This window comes from Propithecus coquereli, unplaced genomic scaffold (genome assembly GCF_000956105.1).
Source record: "Propithecus coquereli isolate 6110/MARCELLA unplaced genomic scaffold, Pcoq_1.0 Scaffold205, whole genome shotgun sequence".
In the NCBI taxonomy this organism is placed as follows: domain Eukaryota; kingdom Metazoa; phylum Chordata; class Mammalia; order Primates; family Indriidae; genus Propithecus; species Propithecus coquereli.
The window spans coordinates 86,023-106,608 of NW_012145523.1; positions in this window are offsets into that span (position 1 = coordinate 86,023).

Consider the following 20,586-nt stretch of genomic DNA (forward strand, 5'->3'; position numbering starts at 1 on the left):
AAAAAAATTAAGCAGAGGGAAACTCTTAAAATGCCACTGAGATTAAAAAGTAAAGATTTAAATAAAAAGTTAACCAGGTTGATTTCAGATCTATATCTCAGTAGAATATGATCTTAGACTATACCTTCAATAGGCCTTATGCATTATCTATTACTATTTTGTTCAGTTTCAGTGTAGCACAAGAAAAAAATATTTTTCTTGCCCAGATTCAATTGTGATGGCATGTTGGGTTTCATTCTCACGTCTCTTTAGTGTCTTTTAATATGGAACAGTAACTCAGTCTTTTAATCTTGATATTTTTGATGAGTAAGGACTATTTATTTTGTATAATATTCTTCACTTTGGGTTATATTTTGTTTCAGTATTACCCTTGTTCCAAGACACTACCATTATAAAACATAGAGTTTCTGTAGGCAATGATTTGTTTTCGGGCAGAATGGAAACAAATAATAGGTTGCTTTGGGTATATGTCCTACGTGTAGGAGTGATGCTCTGTACTTGGCAGGAGAGCTTTTATTGTTTTAAAGAGTATGAATGAAAGAAGGGGAGAGATGGGAAGCAGGTTTAGAAGTCTTCTATCCTAGATCTCATCAAAATGACCGAAATGGCACACCTAACAACTGTGGCTGTTCAACTTATTTGCCATTTGTATCTCACTGGTCAGATGTTTCACTTTAATTTTCATTTGAACATCTTGAAGAAAGGTTGAAGTCTTAATTAAGTTGGCGGCTGTGTGTGAGGAGTAGCCTATCCAACTTCAGGGTAAACACTACTTTTTAACCCTTTGTTGCCCAAGTTGTGCCAGTATCATATGATTATGATGTTTTTATTCTGTGGCTTTTGAAATGAGACTGCTATGAGATCAGGTTTTCAAACTCTATTCCTAGAACAAAGAAGTATTATAAAACTTCATAGAAACTGTTACAATGGATTTAGAGCTATCTATCTATCTGTCTATCTGTGTATGCTAAATCACTGTTTTCAGGCTTAATAATTGGGGAAGGATATTTATAGTCATTTTGTTGTTGATGCTGCATAATTTAAGTGCTATTTGATGAGTATAAGTAGTTGAACTTTTTGAAAAAGTGCTTTTTAAAGCTGCCCTTTCCCCCTTCCTCCTTAATCTGATGCTGTATAGCTTCTCTGTGGCTATATATGGTCCTCCTAGTTTTGTAATAAGACTTGTGTAATTTTAGGAACCCTTTTATTTTAGAGATCAGGAACTTAAAGACCAGAGAGGGCTAAACTCAACTTGAGCCCTTCTTATTATTTGCTGATTAAACACTGAGTCTGACTAGTAGAAGGATTGATCAGGTGGGTTTGCCTGGCAGGCTTATACTAAGTAAAATATGAGCCCCTGTTGTGGTTGTCACTAAAAGGAGAGAAGTATCTGAAAATTGGGTTTTTCAATGAGAGTACTTTGTGGTATACACGGCTGTCTGTCTCACTAGCAATGGGACTTTCAGGATAGAGTATTAAAGGGTACCATGAGCCTTTTGCAGCTAAGTAGCTTATGAGGTCAGTCAAGGAAAGACAAAATAAGCCAGCTTCAAAAGATTCTTTCTCAGTAACAAAAGTTGTGGGAGGGCTTAGAATTATGTCAAGATACTGAGAAAACCATAGTTTCTAAATTTTTAGCCAAAGAGTTCCCTCTTTCATAGTAGAGAAATAATAATAAGAATGCATAAGTATAGTTGCAGGCATTGCATATCATGAGGAAAAAAAGAGGACACTTCTAAAATTAAAATGTAGCCCATAAACATTTTTATTTTTTATGAATTGGATTACTCATCATTTCAAATGTTGCCTTCTGCTAAATTACTCCTTTAACATGAATGAACTGTATTTTGTTCAGTCATATTTCTAAATGTTAGATGAAATTCATATAATATTTTGAACTTTATATTTTTAGATGTACTATAAAGATTACACAGCTGTTGCTTGGAGATGTATGTGAATTACTTTGAACAGTAAGATCATGATTTGGGTCCTGTGCCAGCTGATAGCTGCTTCAAATTGAAAGAAGCTAACACACGAGAATAAAAATTCGTAAAGGGTGTGAACATTATACTTTAGAATGTTCCGGGACTGGGTAGTCCCTGCTGGATTTTAGTCATCTAACTATTTGTCAAGACAAAGTGCATGTCATGATTAGGAGCTTGGGGTTAGGTTTTCTGTTGGAAAGCTGGGAGTATTTTCCCCTCATTTTGTTAGAAATTAGAATAAGTGTGACCAGCTACTCATCTCAATGTATATTTCCATAAATCAACTTTAGTTTCCACACTTCATTTGATTAAAATTTATTGGTTAGTGGAAATATTTAGTTTGATTCTTTGTGCCATGGTTAATTTGGTAGTTTAAGGTTGAGTTGCTCCCAAGCTTAAGTTAAGTAGCTCTGACACTGTATGTGTTGAGTTTGTATACACCTATTTTTTCTTAGTTGTATCAATCCTGTATGTTTATTTAGAGCATATGTAGTTTCTAACCTTCATTGATTGTGCTTTTGGCAAAGCTGTCTCTATAAAGTGTTTCGTGCTTATAACAAAGATGTCTATAAAGTAAGATAAATTTTCCCATTGATGTTAAATACAAAATTGCATATTATTTCCATAGAAGGTGATCTCTAATAAATGAAAATTTAAAAAGATTAAAATAGGTTGGTCTGAGTGCAGTGGTATTTACAACTCATTGATCACAGCCAGTTACAGATTCCTTTGGCCTGCTGCACTCCCACTGCTTCACTTGACCAGCCTAAAAAAAAAAAAAAGACTGAAATACTGGTTGTCCGCGGTTCATGTTGAACATTGTGATCCATTTGCTTTCTTTGACATTCAGCAAATACTTGAATATTCTTCAAGTGTTAACACTGTAGATAGAGGTGATGCAGTTCTCTATGCTAGGAAGTGTACAGTCTAATAAACAAATTGTTGTAATACAGTGAAGATCCTGCTGTGATAGGAGTGTCTTCGGAGCTCTGTGGTGCTTGGAGACCTGCTTGAGGGATGATTTGGGAAGAGGGCAGTATGGGAAGACTACTTCGATGTGAACTGGGAGATAACAATTGAGCAGTAACAATTAAGGTGATGGAGGAAAGGAGGAAGGATTTTCTTATTTCACATTCAGGAATAGCATGATTAAAGGAATGGAGAGAAGAGAGACTATTGCTCCGCTGGGAACGACAGGATTATATTAGAGTGATGTAATGTCATTGAAATACCAGGAACAATGCACTTTGTGCATTGTTTGAAGATGTCTTCATTCAAATTAGAAATAAAACAGATTAAAAAGAGAATTTTTATTGCTGAAACCATGTAAGAATATTAGGTGTACTCTCAAGGCACATCAATTTGGTCATTTCTTCAGTAGGTTCCAGCAGGCTGTCTTCTCTGCAAACAGTCATTGATTGTTAATAACTATACGTTGTTGACATTATCAGAAAAGCACAGCTTTAAGGCCTTCTCTTACTCAAGCAGCTTGAAAAAAAGTGATAATTACCATTCCACCTTGTTTGAACATTTTGTAGAAGCACAGGACAAGAAATTCTAAAATCTCTGAATGTCATGCAGTTTGTATTTGGCTGAAGACAAATGATAAAGGTGGGCCGCTGTTTTTCAGATTACGGCCAGTAATTTTCTTTGATTATGCTATGCTATAATTACTTTCTGAACACACTGCCAAAGTATGTGAACAAAACATCATATGCTAGTGATTCCTAAGTCACTCTTAGCTTTCATCATGTTTATTCTGTTGCAAGTGACAATCACATGACTACTGACTTTGCATTCCCTGTGTATTGTTCACCTCCCAAAACTTGCATAAAGTGTTGGTATTTGCCTTGAAATTCACGCTTCCTCTTGTTGGACCTGTAGCACTCTTTGGTACTTACATATTCTCATATTGGAGTACTTGTACTCCCTGCAGGAGCAGGCTGCAGTGTGCTAGCATATGGAGCAGAACATAAGATAAATGACAGTTGTGACATAACTACCTGGAAGGTCAATTTTACTGGAAGATTTTCTGGGCAAACGTCATATTAAAATAGGCTGTGTAATGGAGTGAATTGCAAAATACTCATTAGATTTTTTTTATGAAACATGAAACTTCCAAGAAATCTGTTTGCTGTGTAGATTTTCCAGGGCTCCTTGACTTGTTCAGCATATATGGGCAGAAGGTCTATTATGTGCTATCTCATATAATCTTCAAATAATTTTGTCTGGAATTTTTGTTACATGGTAATCATCATGGCTAGTCTAATCCCTGGAACTAAAGTATGTCGAACCTCATTTGATTTAGTGAATTTGTTCCAGGGGTGATGTGTTATGTTTAGGGGCTGAATTCCTGGTCTTCATGGAGGAACTATATGTGGAGAAAGAGGAGAGAAATATGTTTTCCCAGCTGTAGTGGACAGACTGCTTTTCAGGACAGAATTTCACAACTTATGAAGTAGTTTTGTGCAGGAGTTGGCAGCTGATGAATATTGAATGTATCTGCCAAACTATAAATATCTGGTCTGGGATAGTGAATGTCCAAGAAATGTTCTTGGAAAATTAAGGGTTTCCTTAAGATAATAGGAAAACCAGGCTTTCCTCAAGTGTTTATATCTAAGCATGGGAAGCATCAGTTGTTAATTGATTTGGTTTGACCAAGTATCTAATGTACCTGAATATTATATTCATTTATATTTTATTTCAAGTTGACTTGAAATAAATTCAAATATTAAAAAACAACAAAAAACAATTTCTTAGGACTTGAAGAGTCTATAAACCTTAAGTCACATACAGTAGCAGTTAACTTAAATTGAAACAAGAAGTTGGAATTGTATATCAGTCCCATAGAGATGTTCTGAGCAACAGCCATTTGCATTATACTCGTGGCATTTCAGGGCCACTGTGAATTCCCAGATTCACTAATAACCACTGTAACCCATAATATCCACCATAAAAAATGGGTACCCAAGGATGAGTGGAAATGAAGAAAGTCTCATTGGGATGCAGATGATAGGAAGTTGACCAAGCTCACTCACTGGATGGAGAAGTTGGTCAAGCTTACTTCCCACATTCCAGTCTAGCAGAATGGAAGGTGCAGATTCTTATATTGGTCAAAAGACGGCTTGAGACATGTGATGGATCTTTGGGTTTGTTTGTCAAGAAACATAGCAAATGGTAAGGGAACAAACACTGTGGTTGTATTAACTGTGGTTCTGGAACTCCATTTATTTTGTTATCTGCCTTTGCCAAAATACTGTTGCTGCTGGTGACAATAATAATGGCTAACATCATAGAGTGCCCAGCATGTGCCAGGGACTTGAAGTGCTTTATGTACATGGTTTTATTCGCACAACAGTGCCATGTAGTATTACTGTTAATATTCTACTTTTGAAATCAGGAAACTGAGGCTTAAAGAGGCTAAATGAAAACTTGTTTAAGGTTACACAGCTGTGAAATGACAGAGCTGGGACTGGCATTCACTTAGGTTTAACTCCAGATTCTCTACTCTTAATCCCTGTGCTCTGGTGCTTCTAAAAAGACCCACTCTATGGTCTGTAGAATTCAGTACTGATGTTAAAGATCTCAGAAAAATTTGAAGCCTTATTGAATTACAGGCGCTATGTGAGGAAAAAACATACAGTCCATGTATCAGTGATTCCGATAATGCATATATGCTTAGCAGTAGTTTTATAATGAAACCTGAGATCACCATTGTCATCTGGGCTTAACTAAAAAAGTGGTGTGGTTACGTGAATAAATTGTCTTTAACAGTTTACCTGAAAATAAGATCAGGGAAGTCAATCTATTTTGTAAAAGGGCCTAATTAAAATATTCTTTCTTTTTCTTTTTTTTATTTCAGTATATTATGGGGGTACAGATGTTTAGGTTACATATGTTGCCCTTGCCCCCCTCCCCAGTCCGAGTTTCAAGTATGTCCATCCTTCGGGTGGTGCGCATTGCACTCTTTGTGTATGCATATACTCGTCCCCTCCTCCCTCCTGCCCCCTCCCCCATGCCCAACATCCAATAGATGTTATTCTTATATGTGCACTTACATGAATGGATTAATAAAATGTGGTATATGTATACCATGGAGTACTATTCAGCTTTAAGAAACAATGGTGATATGGCACCTCTTGTATTCTCCTGGATAGAGCTGGAATGCATTCTACTAAGTGAAGTATCCCAAGAATGGAAAGACAAGCACCACATATTCTTAACTAGATTCTCCTGTGCAGAAATAGTAGATCGTTATATTTCCTTCCTTCCTCCCTCCCTCCTTTCTTCTTCCTTCCTCCTTTCTTCTTCCTTTCTTCCTTCCCCTTCCCTCTCTCCCTCCCTCTCCCCTCCCCCTCCCTCCCTCTTCTTTCCCCTCCCCCTCCCTTTCTTTCCCCTTCTCCTTTCCTTTCCTTCTCCTTCCCCTCATTTCCTTCCCCTTCCCCTTTCCTTCCCCTTCCCCTTTCCTTCCCCTTCTTTTCGATGTGGTCTTGCTCTGTGGCCCAGGCTGGAGTGCGGTGTTGTCATCATAGCTCACTGTAGCATTGAACTCCTGGGACCACAGGCACATGCCACCATGCCTGGCTTAAAACATTGTATTTTCTAGGTAATATTAAGGTGCTTATGTTATAGTTGCTAAGGAAGTGCTGATTATGGGGCTTATAGCAGGAGAGGCTGTAGGTAGGAAGGCTGTTTTGGAGGCTGTTGTAGTAATTCAGGGAAGAAATAATACATTAATGTCATGGCAGTGAGATAGAGTGGAAGAGGTATTAGTAGAGGCGTTTGGGTGGTGGCATTGACAGCTAGTGACTGATGTAGGGATGGTGGCAAAGCAGTAGTCTAGGCTAGCGCTCTGGTTTCTAGTTGGGGCCAGGCAGTAGGGTTTTGGTATTCTTCATCTGGCAGAGGAAATAGGGAGAGAGCAGCAGATAGAGAAAGGGAAGAAAACAGGTTGTATTTTGAGGTGTGTATGATATCTAGGTAGAAATACATAATAGGCAGTTGTTCATATGAATTTGAAGCTCAGGTGAGAAGTATGGACTGTAAATACCTTTTTGGCACTTTTTAACAGGTATTAGTTGAAACAGTGAGTGTGGACTGTGTGTTTAAGCCTTGATGGGGTGTGGTGCGTGTTTTGAGTGATAAGGGGAGGGATTAGTCACCATGTCCCCTACCAAACTTTGATTATTTTCATCTATACATTGTGTCTCAACCCATTTGACTTAAAATTTTTAGAATTCTTATTCGAGTGAATATGGAGAAATAAAACTAAAACATAACCAGTCTTTTTCTGTTTTATTATTGAAAATATGGAAATATGCTGTATTACATAATTTTTATTATAGCTATGAAGTTTGTGCATAATTAGTTCTTTTATAGAGCAAGCTGCATAGGAGTGAACATGTGGTTAATTTCCCCTCAACATTTTATAATGAAAAATTTCAAAAATACAGAGCAGTTGAAAGAATTTTTCCATTAACATATGTATACTTAATCTAGGGTCTACCATTAACATTTTACCGTACTTTCTTTATCACATATCTCTCTCTTCATCCTTCTATGTGTACAATCAGCCCTCTGTATTGGTGGGTTCCCCCTCTGAGGATCAAAAAAATCTATTAAATTAAAATAACACAATAATAAAAATAATACAAATAAAAAATACAAATAATTACATAGCATTTATACTGTATTAGGTATTATAAGTAATCTACAGATTTAAAGTATACAGGAGGATGTGTGTAGGTTATATGCAAATACTATGCCATTTTATGTAAGGGTCTTACTTGAGCGCTCAAGGATTTTAGTATCTGTGGGGGTCCTGCAACCAATTCCCTGTGGATACTGAGGGTTGACTAATTTATTTATTTGTTTATTAAGTTACATTTCAAAAAAGTAAGTGATAGTCATTAGCACACTTGTTTGCTAATTATGTCAGTATGTATATCATTAACTAGGATTCTATAATGCTTAATAATTTTTTTCCCTTTTGTGGTGACTATATATACAGTGCAATGCATAGACCATTGGGTGAATTTTGACAGATGTAAACACGTGTAACCTAAACTTCTTTCAAGATACAGAACATTCTGGGGGTGATGGCAAAATTCACTGAAGCCCCTTCCCATGTTGTTCCTTGCTTTAACAACCACTGCTCCCCCCACAGCCAATGCTGTTTTGATTTATTTCTACTGTGGATTAGTTTTTCCTGGTTTAGAACATCATCTGTTAGTAATCATAAAATATATACTCTTGTGTAAGGCTTCCTTCATAGCATAATAGCTGCACTATATATCTATGTTGTTGCATGTATCAGTGGTTTGCTTTTTTTGTTCTGTGAAATATATTTGTGTGAATATAGCACAGTTTATTCATCCATTCTCCTGTTGATGGATATCTGGGCTGTTTCTAGTTTTTGGCAATACCTAGCATTGGAATTGAAGGGTTAGAAGGTAGGTGTTTGTTTAATTCTGTAAGAAACTGCCATCTCATCTTTCAAAGTTGTTGAACCATTTTATACTCCTACCAACAACGTATGAGAGTTATAGTTAAACCACATTTTAGCCATTGTGATGGGTGTGTAGTGGCATCTCATGATTTTAATTTGCATTTCCCTGATGATTAATGATTTTACATGAATTTACTGAATGTTTATATATCATGCCCAATTGTTTTATTGATTGTTTTTTAATTATTTAGTTGTAGAAGTTTTAAAAATACATCCTAGATACCTGTCAGATTGGTGTTTTGCAGATATTTTTGTCTTGCCTATGCATGCATTCCTTGCCTTCTATCTCTCCCTCCTGGGTAACAGCTTATTGAGATAAAAGTCATATACCATATATATGCATTTTCTTAAAGGTGTCTTTTGATGAAAGAAAATTTTAATTTGCCTTTTTTTTTTTTTTGATTATTATCAAAAACCTTTGCCTACCCTAAATTCGTGAAGATCTTCTCCTGGGTTTCCTTCTAAAAGTTTTATGAGTCTAGCTTTTATGTTTCAGTCTCTAATATATCTTGAATTTTTTTTTTTTTTGTATGGCGTGAAGTATGGGTTGAGATTTATCTTTTTCTACATACGTATCAAATTGTTTGAACATCATTTATTGAAAAGACTATCTTTACTGATGTGCCTTTGCATCTTTGTAAAAATTTAGTTGTCCATGTATGTGTCATTTTATTTTTGGACTCTGTCCTGTTTCTTTAATATATTTGTCTATTTTCGGGCCAGTACCATACTCTCTTAATTGTTGCAGCTTTATAATCTTGAAATCAGACAATGTTAATTTTCCAACATTATTCTTCTTTTTCAAAGTTGTTTTGTTTATTCTGTGTTCTTTGTATTTCCATATGAATTTTAGACTGAGTTTGTCAGTTTCTAAGGGAAAAAAAATCCTGCTGGAATTTTCACTGGGATTGTATTCAACTGACATAGATTAACTTGGGGGAGACTTGACATCATAACAATATTGAGCCTTCCAGTCCATGAACATGGTTTATCTTTTTATTTAGGTTTTCTTCAACTTCTCTTATCAGCATTTTGTAGTTTTCAGCATCAAGATTTTGCACATGATATTAAATTATTCTTAAGATTTCTGGCCAGGTGAGGTGGCTCACACCTGGAATCCTAGCAATCTGGGAGGCTGAGGCGGGAGGATCCCTTGAGGTCAGGAGTTTGAGACCAGCCTGAGCAAGAGCGAGACCCCGTCTCTACTAAAAATAGAAAAATTAGCCAGGTGTGGTAGTGTGCACCTGTAGTCCCAGCTACTCGGGAGGCTGAGGTAGGAGGATCGCTTGAGCCCAGGAGTTTGAGGTTGCTGTGAGCTAGGCTGACACCGCATCACTGTAGCCCAGGTGACAGAGCAAGACTCCATCTCAAAAAAAAAAAATAAAAAGATTTTCGGTGCTATTGTAAATGGAATTTTTTAAAACTTTATTTTCCAATTGGTTGGTGTTACTATATGAAAAACACAGTTGATTTTGTTTATTGAACTTTAATTCTGTGATTCACTGTTAGTTTTAGTAGCTGCTTTCTTAGATTCCATAGGATTTTTAAATAACAGTTTGTCATCTGCAAGTAGAGTCTGTTGCTTTTTCCTTTCTGATTTTTCTGTCTTTATTTTGCCTTAGTACAAAGGCTAGGATTGCCAATACAGTGTTGAATGGAAATGGTTAGAATGGCCATCCTTGCCTTCTACTTGACCTTAGGAGGAAGGAGTTTCAATGTTTCACATTTAAGTATGATGTTACAAATATTTTTATAGATGCTCTTTATCGTAATAAGGAAATTCCCTTCTGTTCCTAGTTTGCTGAGAATTTTTGTCATAACAGATGTATTTTATGCAGTGCTTTTTTTTGTATCTTTTGCATTATATAGTTTTTTCTCTTTATTCTGTTAATATGGTAAATTACTTCGATTTTCAAATATTAAACCAACCGTTTATTCCTGGAATAAACTCTACTTGATCATGATGTGTTATTTTAGTATTGCTGACTTTGATTTGATACGATTTTAAGAATTTTTCACATAGATGTTTATTGAAGAATATTGTAATTTTCTTTATTTGTAATGTCTTTGTCAGGGTTTGGTATTAGGATGATGCTCGTCTCATAAAACAAGCTGGAAATGTTTCCTCCTCGATTTTCTGAGAATTTGTATAATATTGGTGCTGTTTTTTCCTTAAATAGTTGTTATAGTTCACTAGTGAGAAATCATATGCCTGGAGTTCTATTTGTGAGGAGTTCTATAATAATTTTTTTTTAATAGATAAAGTTATTCAGATTTTGTTTATTTTATGTCAGTTTATTTTTCAAGGAGTCTTCTCATTCCATCTAATTTGTCACATTTGTTGGCAGAATGTTTTTTGTTATATTTCCTTAGTTATTTGTAGGATCTATAGTGCTAAGACCTCTTTCATTCCTATTATTTGGTAATTTGTATTCTGTCTTTTCCTTGATCAGTTTAGCTAGGAATTTTAATTTTTCTTGATGTTTTCTATTTGACTGATTTCTGGGGGGTTTTTTTGTTTTTGTTTTTGTTTTTTTTTTTTGAGACAGAGTCTCACTCTGTTGCCCGGGCTAGAGTGCCATGGTGTCAGCCTAGCTCACAGCAACCTCCAACTCCTGGGCTCAAGCCATCCTCCTCTCCCAGCCTCCTGAGTAGCTGGGACCACAGGCATGCGCCACCATGCCCGGCTAATTTTTTCTGTATATTTTTAGTTGTCCAGCTAATTTCTTTCTATTTTTTTTAGTAGAGACGGGATCTTGCTCTTGCTTAGAGCTGGTCTCAAACTCCTGAGCTCAAAGAATCCACCCGCCTCGGCCTCTCAGAGTGCTAGGATTACAGTGAGCCACCACGCCCAGCCTGATTTCTGTTCTTTACAGTTTTCTTTTACTTCCTTTTGGTTTTCTTGGCTCTGTTCTAACTTCTTAAGAGGGAAGATTAGATCATTGGTTTTAAGCCTTTCTTTTCTTTCGTCTTGTTCCGTTGCCCAGACTGGAGTGCAGTGGCACAACCATAGCTCACTGTAACTCCTGGGGTAAAGCAATCCTCCCACCTGAGTCCCCTGAGTAACTAAGACTATGGGTGTGTGCCACCACAACGGGCTAATTTTTAAATTTTTTTTGTAGAGGTGGGTTCTTGCCATGTTGTCCAGGCTGTTCTCGAACTCCTGGCCTCAAGCAATGTTCCTGCTCATCCTCCCAAAGCACTGGAATTACAGGCATGAATCCCTGTGCCTGACAGCCTTTCTTTTCTAATATAAGCATTTATAGCTATAAATTTCCCACTAAACAATGCATTAGGTACATTTTATGATTTTTATTTGCCATATTTCATAATGATTTAATTTAAAATATTTCCTAATTTTACTTGTTTTCTTTTTCAACCTACGGATTACTTAGAAGTGCATTTAAAAATTTCCAAATGTTATACATATATTCTCAGGTATCCTCTTATGGTTAATTTTGAATTTAATTCTGTTGTGGTCAGAGAACATACTCTGTATGCTTTATTTACAGTTATTTAAAATTTATTGAGAATTCTTTTATGGTCCAGCATATTATCTATCTCGGTAACTATACTATGTGTACTTGCAAAGAGTGTGTATTCTTTAGTTGTTGGGTATGGTGTTTTTTAAATATCAGTTAAGTTAAAGTGGTTAATAAAATGTTTAGATTTGTGTGTTTGTTAATGTTTTTGTGTATTTCTATTAATTATTGTCTAGTTTTATCAGTTACTTAGTTCCTTAAATACTTGATATAGTTCACTAGTGAAATCATGTGCTTGGCATTCTATTTGAGGGGAGCTCTGTAACAATATTTTTTTTAATAGATAAAATCATTCAGATTTTGTTTTATCTGAATAAAACTTGGGGGGTATGTTAAAATTTGCGATTGATATTTTGAAAATTTCTTTCTCCCTTTAATTCTGCCAATTTTTGCTTTACATATTTTGAGACTCTCTAATTAGGTGCATGCACATTTATGATTGTTGCATCTTTCCAATGTATTGACCCTTTTATAATTTTGAAAAGTCCCTCTGTTTTAAAGTCTACTATATATGATTTAATATATCAGTTCCAGCTTTCTTAGGCATACTGTTTGCATGGCACAAGTTATCCTCCCACCTCAGCCTCTCTAGTAGCTGGGACTACGGGCGTGTGCCACCATGTCCGGCTAACTTTTTTTTCCATTTTCTTAAAGATGGGGTCTCACTATGTTGGTCAGGCATAATGTCTGCCTTTTAATCAGAGTGTTTAGCCTTTAACATTTAATGTAATTATTGACATGGTTGGACTTCTGTCACCATTTTAATATTTTCTGATTTTCCCCTCTTTTTTACTCCTTTATTCCTTTCCTGTTCCTGCCCTTTTTTTTAATAAATTGAATATATTTATAATTCCATTTTAATTTGTCTGTTGGCTTTTTAGCTATACCTCTTTGCATTTTCTCCCCTTTAGTGGTTCCTCTAGGGATTATAATATATATCTTTAGCGTTTTATCATTTATTTAGAGTTAATGTTGTAGCATTTCACATAAAATGTAGAAACCTTGTGACTCTCTAAATTTGTTTCCCCCAATCTGTTTTGCTGTATTTGTCTTATGTATTCTATCTGCATAGTTTGAAACTTTGTAAGATAGTGTTATAATTTTTGCTTTAAACCATTAGTCTAATTTTCATATATACCCCATATTTGCCATTTTTGATCCTCTTCATTTCTTAAAGAGTATTTGAGTTTCTGTCTAGTACCATTTCTTTCAGCTTGAAGAATTCTCTTTTATCTGAAAATGTCTTTATTTGCCTTCATTTTTAAAGAATATTTTCCCTTGATGTAGAACTCTGAATTGACAGTTTGTATTTGAGCTCTTTCAAGATGTCATTTCACAGTCTCTGATCTCTGGTCTCTATTGTTTCTGAAGAGAAGTCCATGGACATCAAAATTGTTCTGTTTGCAGTGTTTCATTTTTCTTTGGTTGTTTCAAGCATTTCTCTTTATTGTTGACTGTGACATACCTACTTGTGGTTATTTCTAGATTGACTATGCTTTGATTTTTGGGGAAGAATGGTGTCCCAGACTCTTCCAACATGTGTGTTAGACGTGTTGATACTGTCCCATAGTTCCCTACACCTGGCTGGACTCAAACAGCAAATCGTGTCTCTTAGGCGGTGGGTCAAATTTTAATTCAGTTCTTCTAGTTACTTGAAAATTAACTACACATGCTTAGTTCAGGAGTTATCCAGAGATTTAGGCAGAGTTTATGTATCAAATTTGGGGCTCCCCTCTGCCCCCTGCTCATGTCCGTGCTAGGATTATCTTCTCAGTTTTCAGCAGCTGTGGATTGCCCTGAACTCTATCCTTTGATCTTTAAGCTAGAAAGGCTATGAAAGTTTCTGTTAGAGTTTTAGTTCTCTCTTGTAGCGCAGACCAGGACCAGTTGTCAGGCTAAAAGCTGCAAAAATCAGAGAACTCTCCCCATATCAATCCTTTCTTACAAGAGTTGACTCCCTTCTGGTCATTCTCTAGTGCCTTCATATAGTTGGTCTATACATTTTATCCAGAGTTTATAGTTTTATCTATGGGAAGGTCATTCAGAAAGGAGCTCACATGGCCATTACTTGGCCAGAAGCAGAACCCTCCCTGCTTAGATTTTGAGAAAAACAGAAGTTTGAGATCCTGCAGTACTCTGCTTCACTTTATCTTTCTTGATATCATATGGTACTTGTCTTGCTTATTGCTCACATTATTCCTTCATTGAATTATTACCTCAGGAAATTAATAATCTTGCAAAGTAAGAATATAAAAACAAGTCAGTATGGTCCCCCCACCCCAGACCCCCGTTTTTACTTCCAAGTCTGTCCTAACTTAGCCTAGTCTGGTGTCTTTATGGCTAAAATTAGCCACATTTGGTATTTTTAACTTAATAGTGCTTAGAAAGTACTCAGAGGTACTTTGCCATATAACTTGATGAAAATAATGTGAGAAAAACACTACAGGAAGCAGGTTGAACAATCTATTGACTTGCTCTGAGAAAAATTTCTTGTTAATGGGAGAATTTGCTATGATAGGGAAGTATGTGTTGTCAAGTGAAGTGTTTTCCCATATTTTTTCCTTCTGTTACCATTTCTAGATGTATATATTAATACTTTTGATGAGCTATAATACTGTTAATGAGAGTTTAGGCTTGATGGTATATTGGGAATTGATCTTTAAAAATTGCAAGTACAGTTAAAAAAAAAAAGATATTTGGCCAGATAACAAGTATGAGCCCTGTGTGCCTGAATGTGTGCTAACTGCTATGGAGCATACGAAATCTAAGGTTATTTTGGCTTTTAAGAAGTTTAGGGTCTTGGGGTCAGGCAAGAGGGAGTAGTAGAGGGGTGGTGTATTAGTTATTTATAGCCTCATGCTGAATTACACCAAAATTTAGTGGCTTAAAACAGCACACATTTATTATCATACAGTTTCTGTGAATCAGGGTATTCTGGGTTTGGCTTCTCTGGGTCCTCTGGCTCAGAGTGTCACAAGCGCAGTGAACATGTTGGCCAGTTCTGCACTCTAAACTGAATTCATCACCAGGGGAGAGTCTGCTTCTACGCTCATTCACATTGGTTGGATTCAGTTGCATGCCAACTGTGGGACTGAGAACCTCAGTTCCTTCATGGGCCTCTCCATAAGGCAGCAAGCAAGATGGAAGCCAGATTCTTTTTGTAAATTAACCTTGGAAGTGATATTACGTATCTTTTGTCATGTTCTGTTCAATAGAGGCAAGTGTATGGGCTTGAATGCCAAGAAAGCTGGAGATCATTAGTAGCCATCTTTTTTGTTGCTGTTGGGTTGAGAGAAGGAGGAAGAAGGTATACATTTTTATATCTTAAAGTGTATATTTACAAAAGATTGAGACAGAAACACACAGCAGGGTGAGAAGTTTTAAAAGCACAGTTTACCACTAGGACACTATATGGTTGTCACTAACAAGCCAAAGAGATGTCTTATAGAAAGAAGAGCAGCAAAGCATCTCAAAGGAACATGACAAAACTTTAAATAGGTATAGCAATTTGGATTAATTCTAGAAAATGTTATTGTCTGTGTTTCCTTTATTACTAATTTGAAAAAACTTACATTAAATAATATATAACCTTTAATCAAATGCAAGTGAGATCAATATAGTTTTTCACTCTTTGATGGCCAAAAATACTGTCACTTTTTTTAGTATTTAAAGCTCTTATGTGTATTTTTTGTTGTGCTGAAATCTACACAACATAAAATTTACCTTTTTAACCATTTTTAAGGGTATGGTTCAGTGGCATCTCCAGAACTTTTTCATCTTCCCAAACTGAAACTCTACTCAGATAATCACTCCCTGTTCACTCCCCTCATCCCCTTACAACCACCATTCTACTTTTTGTCTCTGTGAATTTGACTATTCTAGGTACTTCACATAAGTGGAATTATACATTATTCGCCCTATTGTGTCTTGCTTATTTCACTTAATATAATGTCTTCAAGATCCATCCATGTTGTAGTATGTATCAGAATTTCATTTCTTTTTAAGGCTGAATAATATTCCACTGTATGTATGTACCACACTTTGTTTATCCATTCATCTGTTGATGGACATGTGGGTTATTTCCGCCTTTGGGCTGTTGTGAAGAATGCTGCTATGAACATGGGTATTGATTCATCCAGTCTGTTTTGGAAGTAAGTTTATAGCTCCATGAGATCCAAAACTGAGTCCCACTGGTTTAATTTTGTGCATCACACTTGTAATCAAGGTTGGTATGTGAGTATTTTTTTTTCCTCACTTCAACAGTCTGTCCTCCCTTACCACCTAAGCATTCCAACAATTCATTTCACTTCTGACATAACTATCCAGAGTTAACAACGCAGACCCCACAGGTTAAGGACTTAGTCCCACAGACTGCCCCTACTTCAGATGCCAGATGCAAATGGCATGCCCAGGCTACCCACATGTCTCCCTGGCCAACTACAAGTTCAGGGGTCAGTCCCCCACCCCCCTAATTTGATAATTCCCTCGAATGAGTCCCAGAACTCAGGAAAGTACTTTACTATTACCAGTATATTATAAAGAATACAACTTTGGAACAGCCAAATGGAAGAGATATGGAGGGCAAGATATGGGGTGTGTGTAGGGGAGTGTTAGATCTTCCATGCCCTTTCTGGGTGCTGTCCCGACACCCTCATGTGTTCACCAACTTGGAAGCTCTCTGAACTCTGTTGTTTAGGGTTTTCATGGGGGTTTCATTAGGCCTGATTGATGAAATCATTGGCCATTGGTGACTGAACTCTGTCACCAGATGATGGGGGTTAATGGGGTGGGAGAGTGGAGCTGAGTTCTAGCCCTTGAATCATGACTTGGTATTTCTGGCCTCTAGTCCCCATATTGAAGCTATCTGGGAGCCCCTCATGCAAGAGTCAATTTCATTAATACCAAAGACATGCTTATCACTCAGGATTCCAAGAGTTTTAGGAGCTCTGTGCCAGGAACTGAGGTGAAAGACCAAATACAGTTGACTCTTGAGAACATTGTGGGAGTTAATGGCACCTACCTCTGTGCAGTGAAAATCAGAGTGCAACTTTTGACTCCCCCAGAACTTAACTACTGCTAGCCTACTGTTGACTGGAAGCCTTACAGGTAACATAAACAGTCGATTACCACATATTTTGTATGTTACATGTATTATATGCTGTATTCTTACGATAAAGTGAGTAGAGAAAGAAAATGTTATTAAGAAAATCATGAGGGGGAGGGAGGAGGGGACGTGTATTTGCATACACAAAGAGTGCAGTGCGCACCATCCAAGGGATGGGCACACTTGAAACTCGGACTTGGAGGGGAGTGGGGAGGCAAGGGCAACATACATAACCTAAACATCTGTACCCCCATAATATGCTGAAATAAAAAAAAAATCATGAGGAAGAGAAAATATATTTACTACTGTTCATTAAGTGATAGTGGATCATCATAAAGATCTTCATCCTTGTCTTCACATTGAGTAGGCTAGGGAGGAAAAGGAGAGGTTGTTCTTGCTGCCTCAGGGATGGCAGAGGCAGAAGAAATAAAGGAGTGGATGGAAGGCAGGGGCAGGCACCCTCAGTGTAACTTTTATTAAAAAAAAAATCTGCATATAAGCAGACCTGCACAGTTCAAAACCATGTTCAAGGGTCATCTGTATTTTTTATTATGCCTCTCTAGTGAGGAGAGGTCCTCAGATGCTGTGAAAAGGAATGGGAGGCTTGAGTTGGCATTTGTCACTGAACCCCATCAGGCAGTGCCCTCCCTTCCCGGCTGGGCCTTAATGTGGCTTCTCTGAGTCCATGATGTCTTCTAGAACTACACGGTTATTTATCTGGGTTTAACTTATCCCTTCATGGCTTGCCACGTACCCATGTGGCTATTACTGCTCCTCCATAACACCTCAGCTCTTACCCATATCTTATTTTTCCTTCTCTTTATTCTTGGCTTCTCCTCGTGCTTCTTGGCTTTTTTAAAGTTGGATTTGTATCCTTAACATCTCATTTTGAAGATTTCTTTTCATCTTCATCAGGAAACTAATCAATTTTTTTACATTTTTTATCTTTCTTGGTTATTTAGATACATTCATTTGGAGATGTCCTTGTTTCTGTGGTTATAGCTTTGCCAAGGAAATTGAAATGACCAGACATTTGATTGCTAAGTGGTTTGTATGTATCTTAAATAAGCATTAGTCAAAGCTATTCAAGTAACTATGTTTTTCAATATTTGTGATGTTTCTAGCAACCGATTGTAGAGCAATGGGGAGGAAAAAGGTGGAGGAAAACTCTGGGACATTATATCTGATTGTCCTGGTTTTAGATTTTCTATATATATATAAAATATTATTTTTAATAATTTTTATTTCAACATATTAAGGGGTACAAGTATTCTTGTTACATGGATGAAGTCAGTGCTTTTAGTGTGCCCATCACCAGAATAGTGTACATTGTATCTGATAGGTAAGTTTTTATCCCTCTCCCGATTCCCGCCCTCCCCCTTCTTAGTTTCCAGTGTCCTTTATACCACTTGGTAAACTTACCTACCCATTGTTTAGCTCCCACTTATTAGTGAGAACATGTGGTGTTTGTTTTTCCATCCCTGAGATAACTTCACTTAGGATAATGGTCTCCAGTTCTATCCAAGTTGCTGCAAATGAAATTATTTCATTGATTTTTATGGCTGAGTAGTACTCCATGGTGTATGTATATCCCACATTTTCTTTATCCACTTATCAATTGATGGGCACTTAGGTTGATTCCACATCTTTGCAGTTGTGAATTGTGCTGCACTAAACATTCGAGTGCAGGTATCTTTTTGATAAAATTACTTTTCCTTTGCGTAGATACCCAGCAGTGGGATTGCTGGATCAAATGGTAGGTCTACTTTTAGTTCTTTGAGGAGTCTCCATACTGTTTTCCGTAGAGGTTGTAGTAATTTACAGTCCTACTAATAGTGTGTAAACATTCCTTTTTCACCACATCCACGCTAATATCTATTGTTTTTTGATTTTTTAATAATGGCCATTGTGATAGGGATAAGGTGGTATCTCATTTTGGTTTTAATTTGCATTGCCCTGATGATTAGTGATGTTGAGCATTTTTTCAAATGTCTGTTGTCCATTTGTATATCTTTTGAAAAAACTTTGTTCATGTCTTTTGCCCACTTTTTAATGGAGTTCTTTGTTTTTTTCTTGCTGATTTGAGTTCTTTATAGATTCTGCATAGTAGCCCTTTGTCAGATGTATTTTTAATTTAATTAAGTCCCATTTATTATTTTTTTATTGCTGTATTTGCCCTTATGGCCCTAGTCGTAAATTCTTTGCCTAGCCTGATGTCTAGAAGAGTTTTTCCTGTGGTTTCTTTGAGAATTTTTATTGTTTTAGGTCTTAGATTTAGATCTTTAATCCATCTTGAGTTTTGTATATGATGAGAGTTAGGGATCCTGTTTCATTCTTCTGCAGGCTATCCAGTTTTCCCAGCACCATTTGTTGAATATGGCATCCTTTTCCCAGAATGTGTTTTTGTCTGCTTTGTCAAAAATCAGTTGGTCATAGTTATATGGTTTTATATCTGGGTTCTCTATTCTGTTCTGTTGGTCTGTGTCTCTACCGTTGTACCAGTATCATGCTGTTTTAATTACGGTAGCCTTGTGGTATAATTTATAGTCAAGTAATGTGATGCTTCCAGATTTGTTCTTTTTGCTTAAGAGTGCGTTGGTTATTTGGGCTCTTTTTTGGTTCCATATGAAGTTGAGGATTATTTTTTTCTAGATCTGTGAAAAGTGATGTTGGTATTTTGTTGGGAATTGCACTGAATCTGTAAATTACTTTGGTCAGTGTGAACATTTCAGTAATGTTGATTTTCCAATCCATGAGCATGGGATGTTTTCCCATTTGTTTGTGTCATCTATGATTTCTTTCATCAGTGTTTTTGTAGTTCTCCTTACAGAGATCTTTCATCTCCTTGGTTACGTGTATTCCTAGGTATTTTATTTTCTTTGCAGATATTTTAAATGGTATTACATTCTTGATTTGACTCTCAAGTTGACTGTTGTTATTACTATATAGAAATGCTACTGATTTGTGTACATTGATTTTGTAACCTGAGACTTTGCTGAATTTATTTATCAATTCTAGGAGTCTTTTGGTGTAGAGTCTTTAGGGTTTTCTAAATACAAGATCATATTGTCAGCAAACAAGGATAAATTTGACCTCCTCTTTCCCAATTTGGATATCCTTTTTGTCTTTCTCTTGCCCAATTGCTCTGGCTAGGACTTCCTGTATTATGTTGAACAGAAATTTCCTGTATATATGTTTTAACTTTTTTTCTTTTTTGAGACACAGAGTGACCTAGTTTACAAAATGGGGTATTGCTTTAGCTTATATACCACTGGGACTTCTTGAAGAGACATAGGTCCAAAATATTAATTTTTGAAAATGGGAAAATACTATTCTGTATTAATCTACAGATTTGTTTATCGAATTATTATTTACATTTAGTGGAACATGTTTCTTGAATTGTAAGCTGTAAGAGGCATTTCGCCTCAGCTCGTTTCATGTAATCTT